Source organism: Alosa alosa, chromosome 3 (assembly GCF_017589495.1).
Source record: "Alosa alosa isolate M-15738 ecotype Scorff River chromosome 3, AALO_Geno_1.1, whole genome shotgun sequence".
Taxonomy (NCBI): Eukaryota; Metazoa; Chordata; class Actinopteri; order Clupeiformes; family Clupeidae; genus Alosa; species Alosa alosa.
In genome coordinates, this window is record NC_063191.1 from 36,121,884 (window position 1) to 36,137,898 (window position 16,015).

Sequence of the window (16,015 nt, forward strand, 5' to 3'; positions counted from 1 at the left end):
GCACATCATTATTTCCCTACAGTTACTAAAGCCAATGGAAAAGCCAATCATGAACTAGAAGCTGGGGAATGTAAGAAGTTGACATTGAACAGCACAGCTAACAGAGAACAGGACACGGGACTGCAGAGTAACAAAGAGGCCACACCGGGTCCACAACTGAAGCACTCCGTTTGAGGAGCATACAAATAGTTTTTGAAGACTGGTCTTTAAATGTACATGCTGCTATCATGTCTGGTGTAACCAGTTTCATTGTACTGGAAGCTAAATGTTGTGGTAGACGCAACATGAATGAATTGTTCAGTTTTCAGTGCCCGGTTCTCAGTAGGCTTCATGTAGAACTCTACTGAATAACGGTGTGACAGAGCGCACCGCGTAGAACAATGTACTCTTAAAAATGCTGGGTTGGAAACAACCCAAATTGGGTTATTCCTAGCCCAGGTACCTGGGTCACTATTGGACCGACCTCGGGTTGGGTTAAAATAACATAATCCATTGGGTTGGTGACTTTAACTCTAAATTGGGTTACGTTTATCAAACCAACTATGGGTCATTCTTACTAAAATGATGGGTCAAAATAACCCAGAAAAATGGATATGACCTACCAGCCCATTCATATTTACCTCTCTGTTGGGTTATATATTTGACCCACTATTGGGTGTTCTGTTTTTTTGCTTATGGATTTCCAAAAACATATTTCTTTACTTTATTTTACTTATGTACATCAAGGTGAAATAGGGCTGAAAAAATCAGCTGAAATAGACATAGGAGAATACATTATATTAATTTTGATATTTTTTATTGATTGCCACAAATGGGCAACAGTACAAAAGTAAAAAACACTGTTTCATTTCATTCAAACACTGTTTCACTGTTTCATTTCATTTTGAACAACAATTTTACTAAAATCTTACACTTTTTTTTACAAAAAACAAAAAAAAATATACAAAAAAAAAAAAAAACTATTAACTAGCAATGCTCATAATACAGTAGTGTAGTGACAACTACACTTGTAGTGTAGTCCAAAATACCTGTGCATCCTGCAGGAGCTGATCTGGGAAATCTTTGATCTGTGGAAAACAGAAAAAATATAGGTGTTAACAAAAATACAATGGATGAAATGTGCCTTGTCCGAAACAGGCAGCCAGCTACTCTAGTGACTACTCTCTCTCAGCCTCTAGCCTACCATAACACAGAGTAAAAAGTATAGACACATGAAACACATCATACACTAAAATATGTCTTCCCAGAGGAAACTTTTGCTTCTCGTTTGTATCCCTTCTGTTGCTAAAGAGGCAAAATGGTGATTCTCTTTTAAGGATCATTTAAGTATTACTTTTGTCACAATTGTTTCTCCTAATTTTGCCTTAGGAGAAATAAAACAAGCAAAAGATGAGACACATAGCAATAAGACAAGTAGGAGTCACATAAGAGATGTTAGTTTGAGAAGCAGGAGAAATACGGGAGACCTCTTATATGTTTGAGTGTAGTCTCACTTACAACTTGTTTCTCCTTAGGAGAAATAATAGAGCAGATGGAGTCACATAAGAGATATTAGTTTAAGCAGGAGAAATACGGGAGATCTCTTATATGTTTGAGTGTAGTCTCACTTACAACTTGTTTCTCCTTAGGAGAAATACAGGAGATCTCTTATATGTTTGAGTGTAGTCTCATTTACAACTTGTTTCTCCTTAGGAGAAATAATAGAGCAAATGAGGAGACATTGCAATGAGAAACTGTTGAGAAGTAGGAGTTACAATTGAGATAGCAGTTTGAGGGTCAAAAAATAGGGCACTCCAAAGCATTTCAAACTTTTATTTTATAAAACAAAGCAAAACAGTTGTACTTTTAAAATGGACTTTAAGCAATAGGAGCTTGCACAGATGCACTTTAAAATGGACTTCAAGCAATGGAACCATGTTAATGCCTTGATATGTTCTTTTTATAATGTGTATTCTTATTTATTTTTTGTGTGTGAGTGTGTATTATTTTTAAAAGCTGCACAAGCAAATTGCATTGTACGGACCAACTGCACAATGACAATTTAAGACTATCTATAAATCATACAACATGGATAAATGAACTAATAAACAATAACATAAACAAACTGAACTTGTGCCAAAGCGTGCCATACTGTGTACAATGGTGGATGAAAGCGTGGACTGGTCAATCTGCGTCTTTTATCCTGGTGGTGGAACCAACCAAAGGGAGGAGGGAGAGAAGAGCAGAAAATAGAACATTGTTAGTTTGTGAGCCACTCAAAAATACAAAGTAAGACATTTGTTTGACCGTCTGCTTTCATAACTGTGGGAATTTTGATACAGCACAAAGATCAGACACACCTTATTAATCAATTAAACACAGAATGGGGGATGTGATAGCTACCACTTACATTTGCTATATGTTGCCCAATTGAAAAACAGATTTTATTGATATATTTGTCAAGCTTAAACAAGTTTGTTGAATTCCCTCACCTCATCTAGTGAGTAAACTGTATTGTCAGGCTAGGATTAACCCCTATCCAGCTTACCGCTAGGCAAAACCTTGTTTTGGTTGGACTAAGCCTATTCAGTGTAAAAAAAAATGGGCATCTGAAAATAGTTTAGTTCAGAGTCCTGATATCAAAAAAGTAATTTGGGCAATTTTTTTTTGTCATCTGGGAGCTGGCTCCATAGTCAGAACGCATAACAACTAAATGCAGCGTTGCCTTGTTTAGTTCTGATAGTGGGTTTCAACAGGAACATTTCTCCTGTGATCGGTGAGGTTTAAGTGATGAGTATTGCTGGAACATGTTACACAGTCTCATTGAAGGGCAAATCTGGTGTAAACTGATTCAAAGCCTTGTTGTTCGAGCTCACCAGGCACTGTCCAAAGGACAAAGAACAATAAAATGTGTCATAACCTAGACAAGTTATGGACAAGAAAGTAAAGCTGACTCAATATGGCAAAAAAGCCTTCGGTATCTTCTTTCCATTACAGGGTTTCCCCAGGTTTGACCACCCCAAATAAGACTGGACCTTTTTAAGACCACTTACATGAAAATTAAGACCTACATCACACCTATTATGCGGTTGTAAAACATCAGATCAAATCCATAATGACAATTAATACAACACTTCCCCATGATGTGCTGTCCTCTCCTTTCGACTGATTATGTTGATTCATTACTGCCGGTGCGAAAACCCAAAGTATTGTTTGCGCATTTTCCAAGAAATTAGACTAGTGTAGTTGTCACGATACCAAAATTATTGTTTCGATACCGATACCACATCAAGAATAGCGATTTCGATACTTCTTCGATAATTCTTAAAAATGTATTTGATTTGGGGCCCAGACCACCTTGACATCATCAGTAATATTGAATATAGTGTTATCATTCACACCAGTGGGCATCCTAGATTCTGCTTGACTCTTTCCACACACACAGAAAATTATGGCTTATTTCATATGTTTCTATTTCATATACCTTATATACCTTCGAATTCAGTGTACAGTTAATGTATAGTATTTTTTAATCTGCATAATTACTATTAATCTGCTTAATTGCTAAACATATTTAGTCATTTGAATACTTAATATTTATTTTTAAACTATTACACCTAGGCAAATTTTAATGTGGTGTGTAGGCCTAGGTGTAATTGAATGCTTGTCACTTTAAGAAATACGTGAGTAATTACTGTAGCCTTCAGTCTCACGGTTTTAAGCTAGTGAATAATAGTTGCACATAATGTATAAGGATATGTGGGATGCAATTCATTGTTGTCTGTCATTAGATAAAATAAATGTAAATAAAAAAACTATCAAGTTCATAGAAGGGATCATGTTCAATAATGATTTTAGCACTAATGACGAATGACACACATGACCTGAGCTAGCAGAATTAGTTAGCAAGGAGCTCTCTCCAGATGTAAAAGTTTGCGCTGCCTATTTCTAAATGACATTAAACCCAATAGTAGACCTACGTACATCTCATAGCCTAGGTAGGTTAGCAACACAAAGTTGAGAGGTGCAGGTGAGCAAATCAACTTGATATTAGCCTATTATTATGTGTTACCGCAGAATCACTTAAGCTAAACTAGCAGCCATGTCTCGCTGTTTATAGCACGACAGCTGCGCGTGTGAGGAGAAAAGACGCACAGCCACAGGCTTGGGGAGGAGGCACTAGAAGCATGCCTTGTGCACACGAACAAGAACACGGTCATTCTTAAAAGTATTGATACTAATAAAATTAGGTATTGTGACAACTGCTAATAGCTATTGCGACACTTTTGTAGTATCGGTGCACCGTGCAACACTAAATTAGATGATCTCTGATGTTATGCAACCCCCTGTTGAATTTTCACATTGTTGTTGTTTTTTTCTCCTTGCTTGCAGGCTAGTATAATTAAAATTTCAGACCTTCGTTTAAAAAATTAAGACTTCGGCAACAGAATTTAAGACTTTTTCAGACCTTAATTAAGGAACATGACATTTAAGACCGTTTAAAGACTTTTAAGACCCCGCGACTACCCTGCATTAGGTCAGGAATACCAAAAGTACTTCTATACGGCTCTGGGCTATACTTCCCTGTCCATAACTCAGAATTGGCTGTGCCACATTTTCTTTTTCCTATGAACAGCAGTGATTTCCAACAAGAGCTATGGATCAATTCATACCAGATTTGTCCTTTAAGTGATTTGTAAACAAGTAGGAGTGCTTTAGGGTCAATCTGGTAAATCAAAGACAATGACTCAATATTACATCTAAATTAGCCCAAAACATTTAGCTCTGATCACTCAAGAGACACTGACAATTGTCAAGAACAAAAACAAAATACAGAAAATACAGTATACACCATACAACAAATATTGTTGGTGAGTTAATCATTTTTTTTTACTTTTGATGTATGTTCAGCCCATCTGTAAAATATCTTCATAAAACCTAGTGGAAATTTCGCCTCTATCATTTCTATGACAATGTGATTTTGTAGCTTCCGTAGCTACACAGTTTGACGTTAACTGTATAAAGGCTGAATAATTTTAGTGCAATAGAGGCCTACACTTTATAAAAAAGCCCACCAATAATGCTCACCACAATTGGAAATAATTTAAAATAAGAGAAAATTACCCCAGGTTCATGGATGTTTTGGAACCTCCAGCCCTCGTAACAAAAGCCTTCTTGACCTTTGCGGATTCCACAGCTGTCCATCCGCAGAGCGTTCCACATTGCATAACGTAGGCTGCAAATAAAAAGCAAAATCAATCTATCAGTGTGGTAATAATAGCTCTGAAACTGACAGTTACAGTCATTGATTTTGATTAGCTGAAACGTGTTGCTTTCTGTTGTAATTCTCAAGTTAACCTTACACAAGGTTACACATCCTTGTGTACACATCCCTACGCAAAGAATGGTAAAAAATGAAGTTGTTACAAGCTGTGGCCAATGTTCCACTTACCATTGTGTGACAGTCTACATGAACTATTTATTGGTGTAGGGGTGTCTTTATAAAACCATCAACTGTGCATAAGGTAAGACAACCAGGCTGAAATGACTAAAAGAGGAATACAATAAATCATCTGTTGGAAATTGATCTTAATGCCTCAATTAAAAAATGAGGAAAAAATCCAACCTTTAAACACACCAATATTCTTTGTGAATGAACCAGGTATCGTAAATTAATAAATGTTATTACTTAAAATACAGGAGGCATAAGTAAGGAACCCCCTATGTTAAAATCCCATAGAGGCAGGCAGATTTTTATTTTTAAAGGCCAGTTATTGAATGGACTATGCATCCTGATAAAGATCCCTTGGCCTTTGTAATTAAAAGATAGATAGATAGCCCCACATCACATACCCTTCACCATACCTAGATATATCATGGTTTCATTTCAGTTAGGCTAATAGCTGGTTTGATTTGCATGCTACAGATTCTATTAATTGCAAAATAAATGTTGACTGGTAAGTTATTCATGACTGCAGATGCTGACTTGCCTATTTCTCGATCCCTCGACCGCAGCAACGCTACTTCCTAGTTTACCTGGGTTACAAGAATGCCCTTTCACTCCTGTTACAATATGCTGTAATTTATAGCAGGTTAAACAAAAGTGAGAACATATTGTGTGGAAAAATATACTTACCATTTTGGTACGCTGTTTGTTCAGCAATTTAATCTGATGGTCTAGCGTAGTCTTCCAATTTTTTAAGAAGCTGCCGGCCTGTTTTCAGTGGCATTGAGCTGGAACCAGTTTAAACCAGTGGCAATAACGTTAGCTTCGTCATCTTGACTGACATCCCAAAGACATTTTAAAATTCCGTGCATTTTGGTTATAGCATGGCTTAATACCATTCAAAACATACAGACTAAAGCTGTATAAGGCAAAGTAAGCTAGCAACGTTAAATTGTCTAACATTAGCTTTATATACAAGCGGCACAGCCAGTGATGTAACTTACAAGTAGCTAACATTAACTAGCTAGCTAACTTTATGTGCTGCTTCGTCAGGTTGTTCAATGATATATTGAGTCTAAAAATATGCAAGAACGTTAGCAAATTACCAAAATGTTAATGTACCTTCTCTGGGTTTTCGTGGTGGCACAATCCTTCATACCCACACTGTAGCTGACGCTGGAAGGTCAGTTGAAGCATAAGAGGAAATAAGAGATTTTATTTGAATGTATCATTGAATATTGTGTGAATTGAGTCATTGTATTTGGATTATGCAATTCATGTAAATTGATCATGTTTAATTTGTACTTGGGCGGGTGTGTTCACGTGACCTTTCCTTATTTGACCCGGACGCGTTAGCGTTCAGAATGGACTAAGAATAAGGCCGCATGTACGTGATTCTAAGTTGTATGTGAAGTTGAACTGAATTCTACTGCTGGCTATCAGGCGCATAATGGTAATGAACTATTTTATATGTATCGTATTTTAAAGATTGATTGTATGTTTCTTGTTGTGATGTTATGTGTAAAACTGTTGTTGTATGTTTGTCTTTGTATGTCTTAGTTTTCACGGTGTTCCAACAGCAAATCAAATTGGAATTGGACATCAGTATGAGACGTGGAGTCAATGAATTTAAGCTATAGCCAGTGGATAGTTACACACACAACGTTTCACTTGGTTTCACTGGGCGCCAAATCTAGACTGCATTTTCTGGTAGCAGCTAGGAGTCTTCTGCACGCGAGTTTGTCACGTCCGACCATCATAGACCTCTGGAGTCTAACTTGATTTCTCTAACTTGCTAACAAGTCGCAAGTTAGCTCTGGGGTAGCAAAAATGTAATTGTGCCGCCTTCACGTAACATTATAATATCTACTCGAAGGTTGAAGACAAAAGTGCGTTCAGGAAAACGTCTGCATGTCCCAATTCGTCGTCTCCCTGGCCTGCGCGAGAATTTAACAGGTGATCTCCTTATATGGCAATATCATCCGGCTGCGGACACAAATAGGCGTTCCCGTGCTGATGACCAAAACGCCCCCTTCTTCGTCACTATCAACAACATCCGGCTCCCTTTGCCTACTTCTTCGCGCTTCTTCGCCTCCTGAATGCGACGGTCGACATCTGGGTTATAGCATTCGCTAGATAGTTAACCTTTCTAAAGAAGTTGTTTTAGAATAACACTTAGAACACAAAGAGTAGTAGAACTAGTGTTAGCGACAATACAGAACGTTAGTCCTATTAGCCTACAGTACAAGTTTACATTTGATCTACGTGTAGGATCTGAGCACAAGCAGACGTCAGCTAGCATCGAGATGCTTGTTTAGGTGTAATTTCCTGATTACAGTAGCCTAAACTAATAATTTCAGGGAGGCTCCATGGTAGCCAAATCTAATGAGAATGTTGGGGCTGTGTAGTTATCTCTGGAGAGAGCATGGGACTTTGTACCGTTCTAATCCAGATACTATAGGCTACACTCCCCTCCCACATTAAATGTTTTCAATAAAGATACAAATAAAAATAATTGTTCTCAAACTATTTACTTTTAATATATTCACAGTATGGTCAGTTGTACATGGTAAGAACAGTAGTGTTGTTTTTGTACTTTTGAACAGGCAAGAACAGTATTGAAAAAACTCAGGCTATTTATTAAGAAACAGCAGTTCACTTAATGCTTTGAGCCAGAGAGCTGGCTGATAGCATCAGGGGTCAGTAAAGCATATTGAATGAATGTATTTCAGTGCATTGTGCCCAATTCACAGTTACTTGCAAAGATTCAAAAATTAAAACATAATTAAATAATAATAATAAAAACACTCTTACACTAGGAGTTTATTCACCTGTAGGCTAACAAGCCCCATAGGCATATAACTGATTTGCCAAATAGGCTGTGAAACCCCAAAAACCTGTTCTGCCAAAGCATCATTAATGTAAATGGAGGGGTGGAAGGGCTTTGCAAGTGTTTTGAAAGATTTAGATAGATAGATAGATACTTTATTGATTCAAGGTCTCAGTAGCATATAGACATCACACACAACATGCACTAACAACAAAAAAAGTAATAAAAGTATATAGGCCTAATATAAAAAAACACAACTAAGCAATAAGGACAGTAGAAGATAAAGGGTATACTAAAATACAAATTATACTGAATAACACTAAATCTAAAACAAGTCTAAAACAGTATCCATAGTGTGCTTAGGGGTGATTAAGCATGAGGCGCTTGCAATGACTGAGGCAGGGACTGAGCCTGTGATTCTCTGTGCATAGTAAGGTAAGGTGCTCTGTGAGAGTGAGTGTCATGGTGATGGTGCAAATTAGTAAGTCCAACAGTGCAAGAATAAAGTCTAGAGACCAGCATACAATAAATATGGACATATCAGCAAGTAGGCAAGGTAATATAAAAAAGACTATAGAAAAACTATATCAGTGCAAGAATGGGTTGACGTAATAGGGTTACAGCCGTTATAATGTATATTGATTATAAAGCATTACATTATTAAGTAAAAGGTATAAGTGTGGCCACAATCCGGCTGTGGGATTGAGGGAGGGGTTATGCAAATGTGCTAATATAGCACGCAAACAGTGAAGCAGTAAGACAGTGGTAAAAGGTGGCTAGTGGACAGACAGTACAGCAAGATTTTGATACTCTGTTAAAAACACCTAGCATAGACATATCAAGACACAGTGTTTCTCCAATAATTTGTTTGTAACACTTCTGGGGGGAAGATTGGCCTGTCACTTGATGTGCTTGATGGAGAGTGTGAGAATGGTCCGACAGCTTGTCCTTATTCATTAGAAGAGAAGGGGAGGGAGATTAGATACCATATTCATTAGAAGAGAAGGGGAGGGAGATTAGATACCATATTCATTAGAAGAGAAGAGAAGGGGAGGGAGATTAGATACCATATTCATTAGAAGAGAAGGGGAGGGAGATTAGATACCATATTCATTAGAAGAGAAGGGGAGGGAGATTAGATACCATATTCATTAGAAGAGAAGGGGAGGGAGATTAGAGACCATATTCATTAGAAGAGAAGGGGAGGGAGATTAGATATCATATTCATCAGCACCAAATACAAATAAATGGCCAAGTTTGTTTTTGTTTCATTTGTAGCCATGTTAGAAAATGGCAAAGTACAGAGACAGTATGTAATCCCTTTCACTGCTTGCTGTCTGGAAGGTGGTGCTGAACTGGGCCGATGGAGACGATGGGAGGAGTACGCCAGCTTGTCCTGCAGGGCCGATGGAGACGATGGGAGGGGTACGCCAGCTTGTCCTGCAGGGCCGATGGAGACGATGGGAGAGGTACGCCAGCTTGTCCTGCAGGACCGATGGAGACGATGGGAGGGGTACGCCAGCTTGTCCTGCAGGGCTAGAGAGAAAGAGAGTTTTTTTTAACCATCTTCATGAGCAACAAATAAAACTAAATGGCAAAGGACTTAATATAGTAAGTGATACCTTTCACTGCTTGCTTGAGGGTGGGAGGGGTCCGCCAGCTTGTCCTACAGGGCTAGAGAGATTACAGAAAGATGAATAACAAACACTACTTACCCACAATTATACCTGCCACCAAAACGTAACTTCACATCGACCAATGTAGTGTGCCATTGCCATGCTAGCTAGCACGTTAACTCTTACCAACAAACTCTTACCAACGATGCTAACGAACACGAACATCCAAATTAACAATGTACTCTGGTCATTTCAGTCCATATAAGTATTATCTATGATTTCAGCTACACAGGAAAATACTTGGCAAAGTCTTCGCAGCAAAATCTAACATCTAACTACAGTACAAACAGTTTTAAGTTATACGTTGCTCTCTTCTGGCTAGCTGCTAAATATGAACCATATAGCATGAGATTACCGAACCACACTTGTTGCTTTTACTATCAGATTCTGATACGACGAAACAACAGCTTAGTGATGTAGGGTAAATGGAAATACTTACCCAATGTTGTCAAAACAAACAATAGTCAACTTACTGACATCTCTCATTGAATGACCGCAACCGGGGAAATTATCTTATTAATGGAAAATACCGAGAAACCTTCTCTGTGCACACCATAGACAGTGGTGCACACACGGGATGAAATTGAGGAAAAGGAAGAAGAAATGACATCATACCCAGCGTCACTTGAAGCTCTTCGTGATTGGTCGATGCTGCAGTACCAGGAACGCCCAATGGGCGTTCTTGTTTAATGACGGACACGCCCATGCCGCAGACGGACCCTACTCCAATATGGGCTCTTTGCCTCCTCTCGTGCGGCTCGCGGCTGCTCAACTGATGTTCTCACTTCTCCTTGGATTCATAGTTTCATTGGATGCATATTTTTTGAAATAGCCTATTTTTCTAGTAAATGAAAATGCTTTTCATACAGCTAGAGCTCTTACAGATCAGACTAATTTATAAAACAAATAGGTCTGGATGAGCATTACATGAGTTTACTTAGAGAGCTCTCTGATGGATAAGCCTGAGTAAAATATGAGATATAGCCTAAATTGAGCAAATCTGAGTATTGTATAAGCCTTTGCTGAGATCTCTTTTGTAAATCAAAAAAGTGAAAAGACTAAACTGAGATAACTAGAATGAGAATGGTTCAAGCTTGTGAAGAGATCTCTTTTACAGAACTGATGGAGCCTAATCTGAGATTTACCAAAAAGATCTGAAATGAGAATTGCATGAGTTTACAGAGAGAGCTCTCTGGTGGATCAGCCTGAGTAAAATATGAGATGTATAAATTAGACAACACTGAGCATTGTTTAAAATATTGATGAGATCTCATTTGTAGATTAAAGGGAGTCTACACTGAGATAACTTAACTATTTTGCTCCAGAGACAAACCTGAGAAGCGGGAGACAAAAGCAATAATCTCATTTTTATATCACTGTGATCTCATTATTGTCTTGGAGAAACAATTGAGAAAGAGAGGAGCTCTCATTTTAACATTTTCTTTCCTCTGGGTTACTTTGAGGGATCCTGTGTGGAAGGTCTGGACGGGATAGATGGGACACTTGAAACACAAAGATTAAAAAGGTTAAAACAAAGATTAATGATTATTTTAGGTAATCAGTGTCAGATCATATCGGATTCAGTCAGAATGACGTATGAATGAGGGCAGCCTTTTTGCACTCTGCACAGCCTAGCCTACTAGAGAGAGAGAGAGCGAGAGACTTTTCTTCCTACCCAAATTAAAACCGAAACAGGCAGCCAGCTACTCTAGTGACTACCAAATGGAATCTCTATCAGCCTAGTAGTAGAAACATTGTCTTTAATATAAAGATACCTGCTAGCTAGCCACCATGCTCTCGGGTCAAACTAACTTGACTGTATGTAGTTTTAGACTAAGGGCTGAGCTACACCAGGCGCGTAACTGAAGCGTTCCGTTCGCGTTGCGTCTGCTGCAACAATTAGCTTCCAATATAATCAATGGAAGTAGCTACACCACACGTGACAGTGGGCGTAAGTTCGAAAAAAATAGACCATTCAACTAAAATGGATTTTACGCGTCGCGAACGCGCCTGGTGTAGCTCATACCTAAGACAGCTAGTTTGATTGCAGGAGAACAGACTAGACTGTACAGGTCATGTAACCGAAATGAGTGTCTGTGAGTGACACAGCTTTAATTGCTTACAAAGTTGCTTTACAGACTCTGTTCTGTGTCTGCGTGTTAATTAACTTACATTCAGGAGAGCTCATCACTGGGTGTCTCTTGTTGCCAATCATCTTGTGCCACTAGGAAATACAGAAAAAGGGCCCGTTACACAAATAACAGCATCACCCAGGTCCAACTAACAGAGCTAAACGAGTGACCCCACACGTGGTTCTCAAACTTTTTCTGTAATTTTTGTCATTCTCCATTTTGAATAGGACTGTGCTGTGTATTTTGTGTGTGTGTGCCTGTGTCAGTGTGTTCTCCATCTGCATGCTAAATAGCTTACATTCAGGAGAGCCCAGCCCTTCATATTTGGCTTCCTTCTGCCAATTAACAGTTGTCACTATGAAATGATAACATACATTATATGTAAAATATCTTACTATCGTTAGTCTTCTGAAGGAGCTCTGGAAGAGGGTGGTGTGGAGGCCGCTGTAACAGTCCTTCGTTATTATCCGGTGTCACTAGAAAATAAAGAAAAACTAAATTATTGGAGTGAACATCACGTCAAGTTTATCACAATTAGATAAACTAACGTCAGTGGGCTGAGTAATTGCCACACATGCAACTCATCTTAACCCAGGTCAATATAAGAGGCTAACATTCACATACAGTATGTTAACAATAGGCTATTTACCAGGCCCTGTTTTGTTACAAGTATGTCTAGGTGGGCCATGGGATAGAAAATGTTGAACTCCTGGTTTAGGCTAAATAATTGTGATTTCAATTTTGACCTAAATTATGGTTATTATTCCATTATTGAGCAGCACAGCAACGAAAACGGCAACAGCACAGCTGAGCTGTACAATACATCCAGTAAAAAACAATTGCTGTTGGGAGTAACTGTACATGGCTATGAAACAGACACGCATAGTAAATGTAGGGAACAAACAGGGATATACATTTTGATTAAATAAGGGATTGATGAAGCAGTGGATTTCAGTATTTAAGGCAATGTTTGAATAGTAGGCTAGTTAGATCTATCTGCTCATATATTGTGTTCCTGATGACAAACTTCACATGACTGAGACCAAAGTGAACAGCTAAGAACCAAATTATAGATGCTAGAGTGATGATGGTCAAGGTTTTGCTGTGTACCTGTGTTGCAGCTGTAAACTGGGCAGGATCTGGAATATGAGTGGGGCTGAACATTGCCTGTGGAACAGATAATCATGTACGGAGCATTAGTTTATAGACAATTTGAGGACCTTGCTATCAATACATTATATGACAAATATGTAGATTGTGATCTAGGCTACTGTGCAATGTGAATGTAGAGGATGTTTTTGTGAATGGACCGAGTCAAAAAAGCAAAATTACGTCCGAAGCGCCACTTCTAAGCTTGCGTTGTCGTTTTCAGGTGAAATGGCCTTTTGATGCTAGGGGCAATACTACTTTTATACATGATCGCATCAAATCGCTAGCGCTATTTTAAAAACACTAAGTCCAAACCCTTTCATTTTAGTAAACTATGTGTACACGAACAATGTTCTCAATGCTCGAGTTCATGTGTAGAGACACTGATAATACTTCGATCAAAGTTTCAAGTTGTGTCGAGCCTTCTTAGTGTTTTAAAATAAGGCCACCCCACCCGAAAACGACAACTCATAGAAGCTTAAAAATGGCACTTCGGACGTAATTATGGTTTTAAACTAAAGTTTGATTCAGGTAGCACTACATTCCCAAAAACACCCTAGGCTGCATTTTGGCAGAGTTACGCTTGAAGTTCTGCTTTACTGTTTCTGTTCTGTTTAAATTGAACGTAAATGCCAAATATGTAGTCTAACCTGTAGTCCCTCAGATTCAAAAGAAGTGCCGAACTTCACCTCTGCTATGACTCCCTGCTATGGCCAGCCATAGATATCTATGATGGCAAGCGAAGTGGCACGCTAACGTTAACGCTAACTAGCTAGCTTCTACCTACCTAACGTTTGCTGAAAACACATCCCGTTAAAGCACTTTCTAACTACAACAGACGTCATAGAATACAGTATCTGATTAAAAACACTTATACAATGAGTTTACTTATGTGTTATCCTAAGTTAGCCATATATATATAGGCCTACAGTATGTAAGTTAGCAGCTAGCAGCTAACATAACCAAATAGCTTGAAAAATAGCTTGTGTAGCAACGTTAACGTTACCGTTAATGTTAACCTTAATATAACGTTACTATCTCCAAAAAGTTAGCCTACACCGGATTAGTAGATGCATTCTACCAAATATCATATCATATCATATATCATCATATAAATTGTGGCATACGGATTTTACACAAGTTCAACATACCTTCGCCTTTCACTGCCGGCTTGTCGCTTGATGTGGAGGACCAACGGTTGCAATCAAAGTTTCTAGAACACTGTTCCACAATGGCAGGGGTAGGCCTACAAGACTGTTGTCTTCATGTCTTTGCTATTCTGCCCTACAAAGCCAAAAGGCAGTAACTGCATTTTTGGTCGAAAATGAGTTAATGTCATTTTTGGGATATTAAAGACTTCCTTTATCATGTGGATAAATATCTATACTCAATTTGACTGTTTTTTTTTTTTTAAATAGAGGGTTGTGTTCACCGTAACTCCCAAAACCATACAAGCAACCATGGCAGAGAGCCACAACTGCAGTTACTGTTCTTTGGCTTTGTTCTTCGAAGTGCAAGTACAGTTACCATACTCTGCCTTTGGTAGCAAATATTGATTATATATCAGTTACTGCCTTTTGCCTTTGCACGACTCCTTATTTTTAGTACATAATACAAAGGCAGTGTACAGTATCTGACAAATAAGGGTCAAAGGTCAACTTTGAGCACAAGTTTTTTTTATATACACACATTTCTTCATCAGGGCAACAATTCACCAGATTTTCATTGCTCTACCTATAATACATTTGTGTAGACAAAACAAAAAACTTTAAAGTCATTTTTCTCAGTTTGACACTCTGGTCAGTTACTGCCTTTTGCCTTTGCAGTATTGTCAATCCAACTGGTAGACTATATTATAATGACCAATGACTGGGTTAAAATTACCCAGGCACTGGGTGCATTACATGACTTTTTGTGCTCTCAGCCACTAACCCAGCACCTGGGTCTTAACAATAACCCAGCATGGGTTATGATAACCCAATAAAAAGTAAAAATGTCAATAACCCAGCCCTTTTAAGAGTGTGGGACCGGAGTTTGGGTTAAAAACTGGACATTATATACGGATACGGACTGGTGCGGTAAATTAAATGTTTTCTGTGATACATGTGGAAAAAAAGAATGGCGATGTATTGTAGGCTACTGTATACTTTGTATGTATGGGAAAAGCCGAAGGAATATTGAAATGTCATACGCGGCCTTGGTATCGCTAAATGGTCTGGTGCAAAGCGCGTCGGGGCGGTTGTCGGGGTTTCATGTGTGCACTTTTTACATCTTAGTGAGATCGCTCCAACTGTGCCTGTATGTTAGTTTGTAATATGTATTGAATGTTCACCTTACCTGTGGTATGCCTGTCTTCCGGGGATGCAGGGGGCAAACAGGAGGGTAGGAGGTGGGACTCCCAGAGACAGCTATGGGATTTGCGTACCAATGACTGTAAAAATGTATGGACAGTATGGCACCCACCATACCCAAGGCACCTATAGCTTTGAACCAAGGTAGGCTATAGATTATGACAGAGTTTTTCATGGGAGGGTGCACAGTTGAGTTGGAGTGTATAGTTACATACCTTTTCCCATCAAGGGCCAGAAGACGTGGGCCATACCTAATAAACATGAGTAGGCCTATCGCTAAGTTATTAAAGAATCAAATGATGTCAGCAAGTAAGTCAGCTGTGCATTTCATGGTGAGTGTGTTTTGTACAGTAGATAATGCCAGCTGGTCTTCCAGGCATAATTCAGTAAAGATGAGAAAAGGATGTTATAAAAAATAGCAACACAGTCATATCTCTCTTTTTTTTTAAAAA

General features: G+C 38.6%; 1 long non-coding RNA gene across 1 annotated transcript; it reads right to left on the reverse strand.

The window, feature by feature from the left end:
* Window positions 1-9,464: 9,464 nt before the first annotated feature.
* LOC125292548 lies at window positions 9,465-10,493 on the reverse strand. The gene is made up of 3 exons (XR_007193216.1): window positions 10,371-10,493; window positions 9,878-9,929; window positions 9,465-9,791 (listed from the first exon to the last, which is right to left on the reverse strand). It is a non-coding gene; the product is annotated as an uncharacterized LOC125292548 (long non-coding RNA).
* Window positions 10,494-16,015: the final 5,522 nt, after the last annotated feature.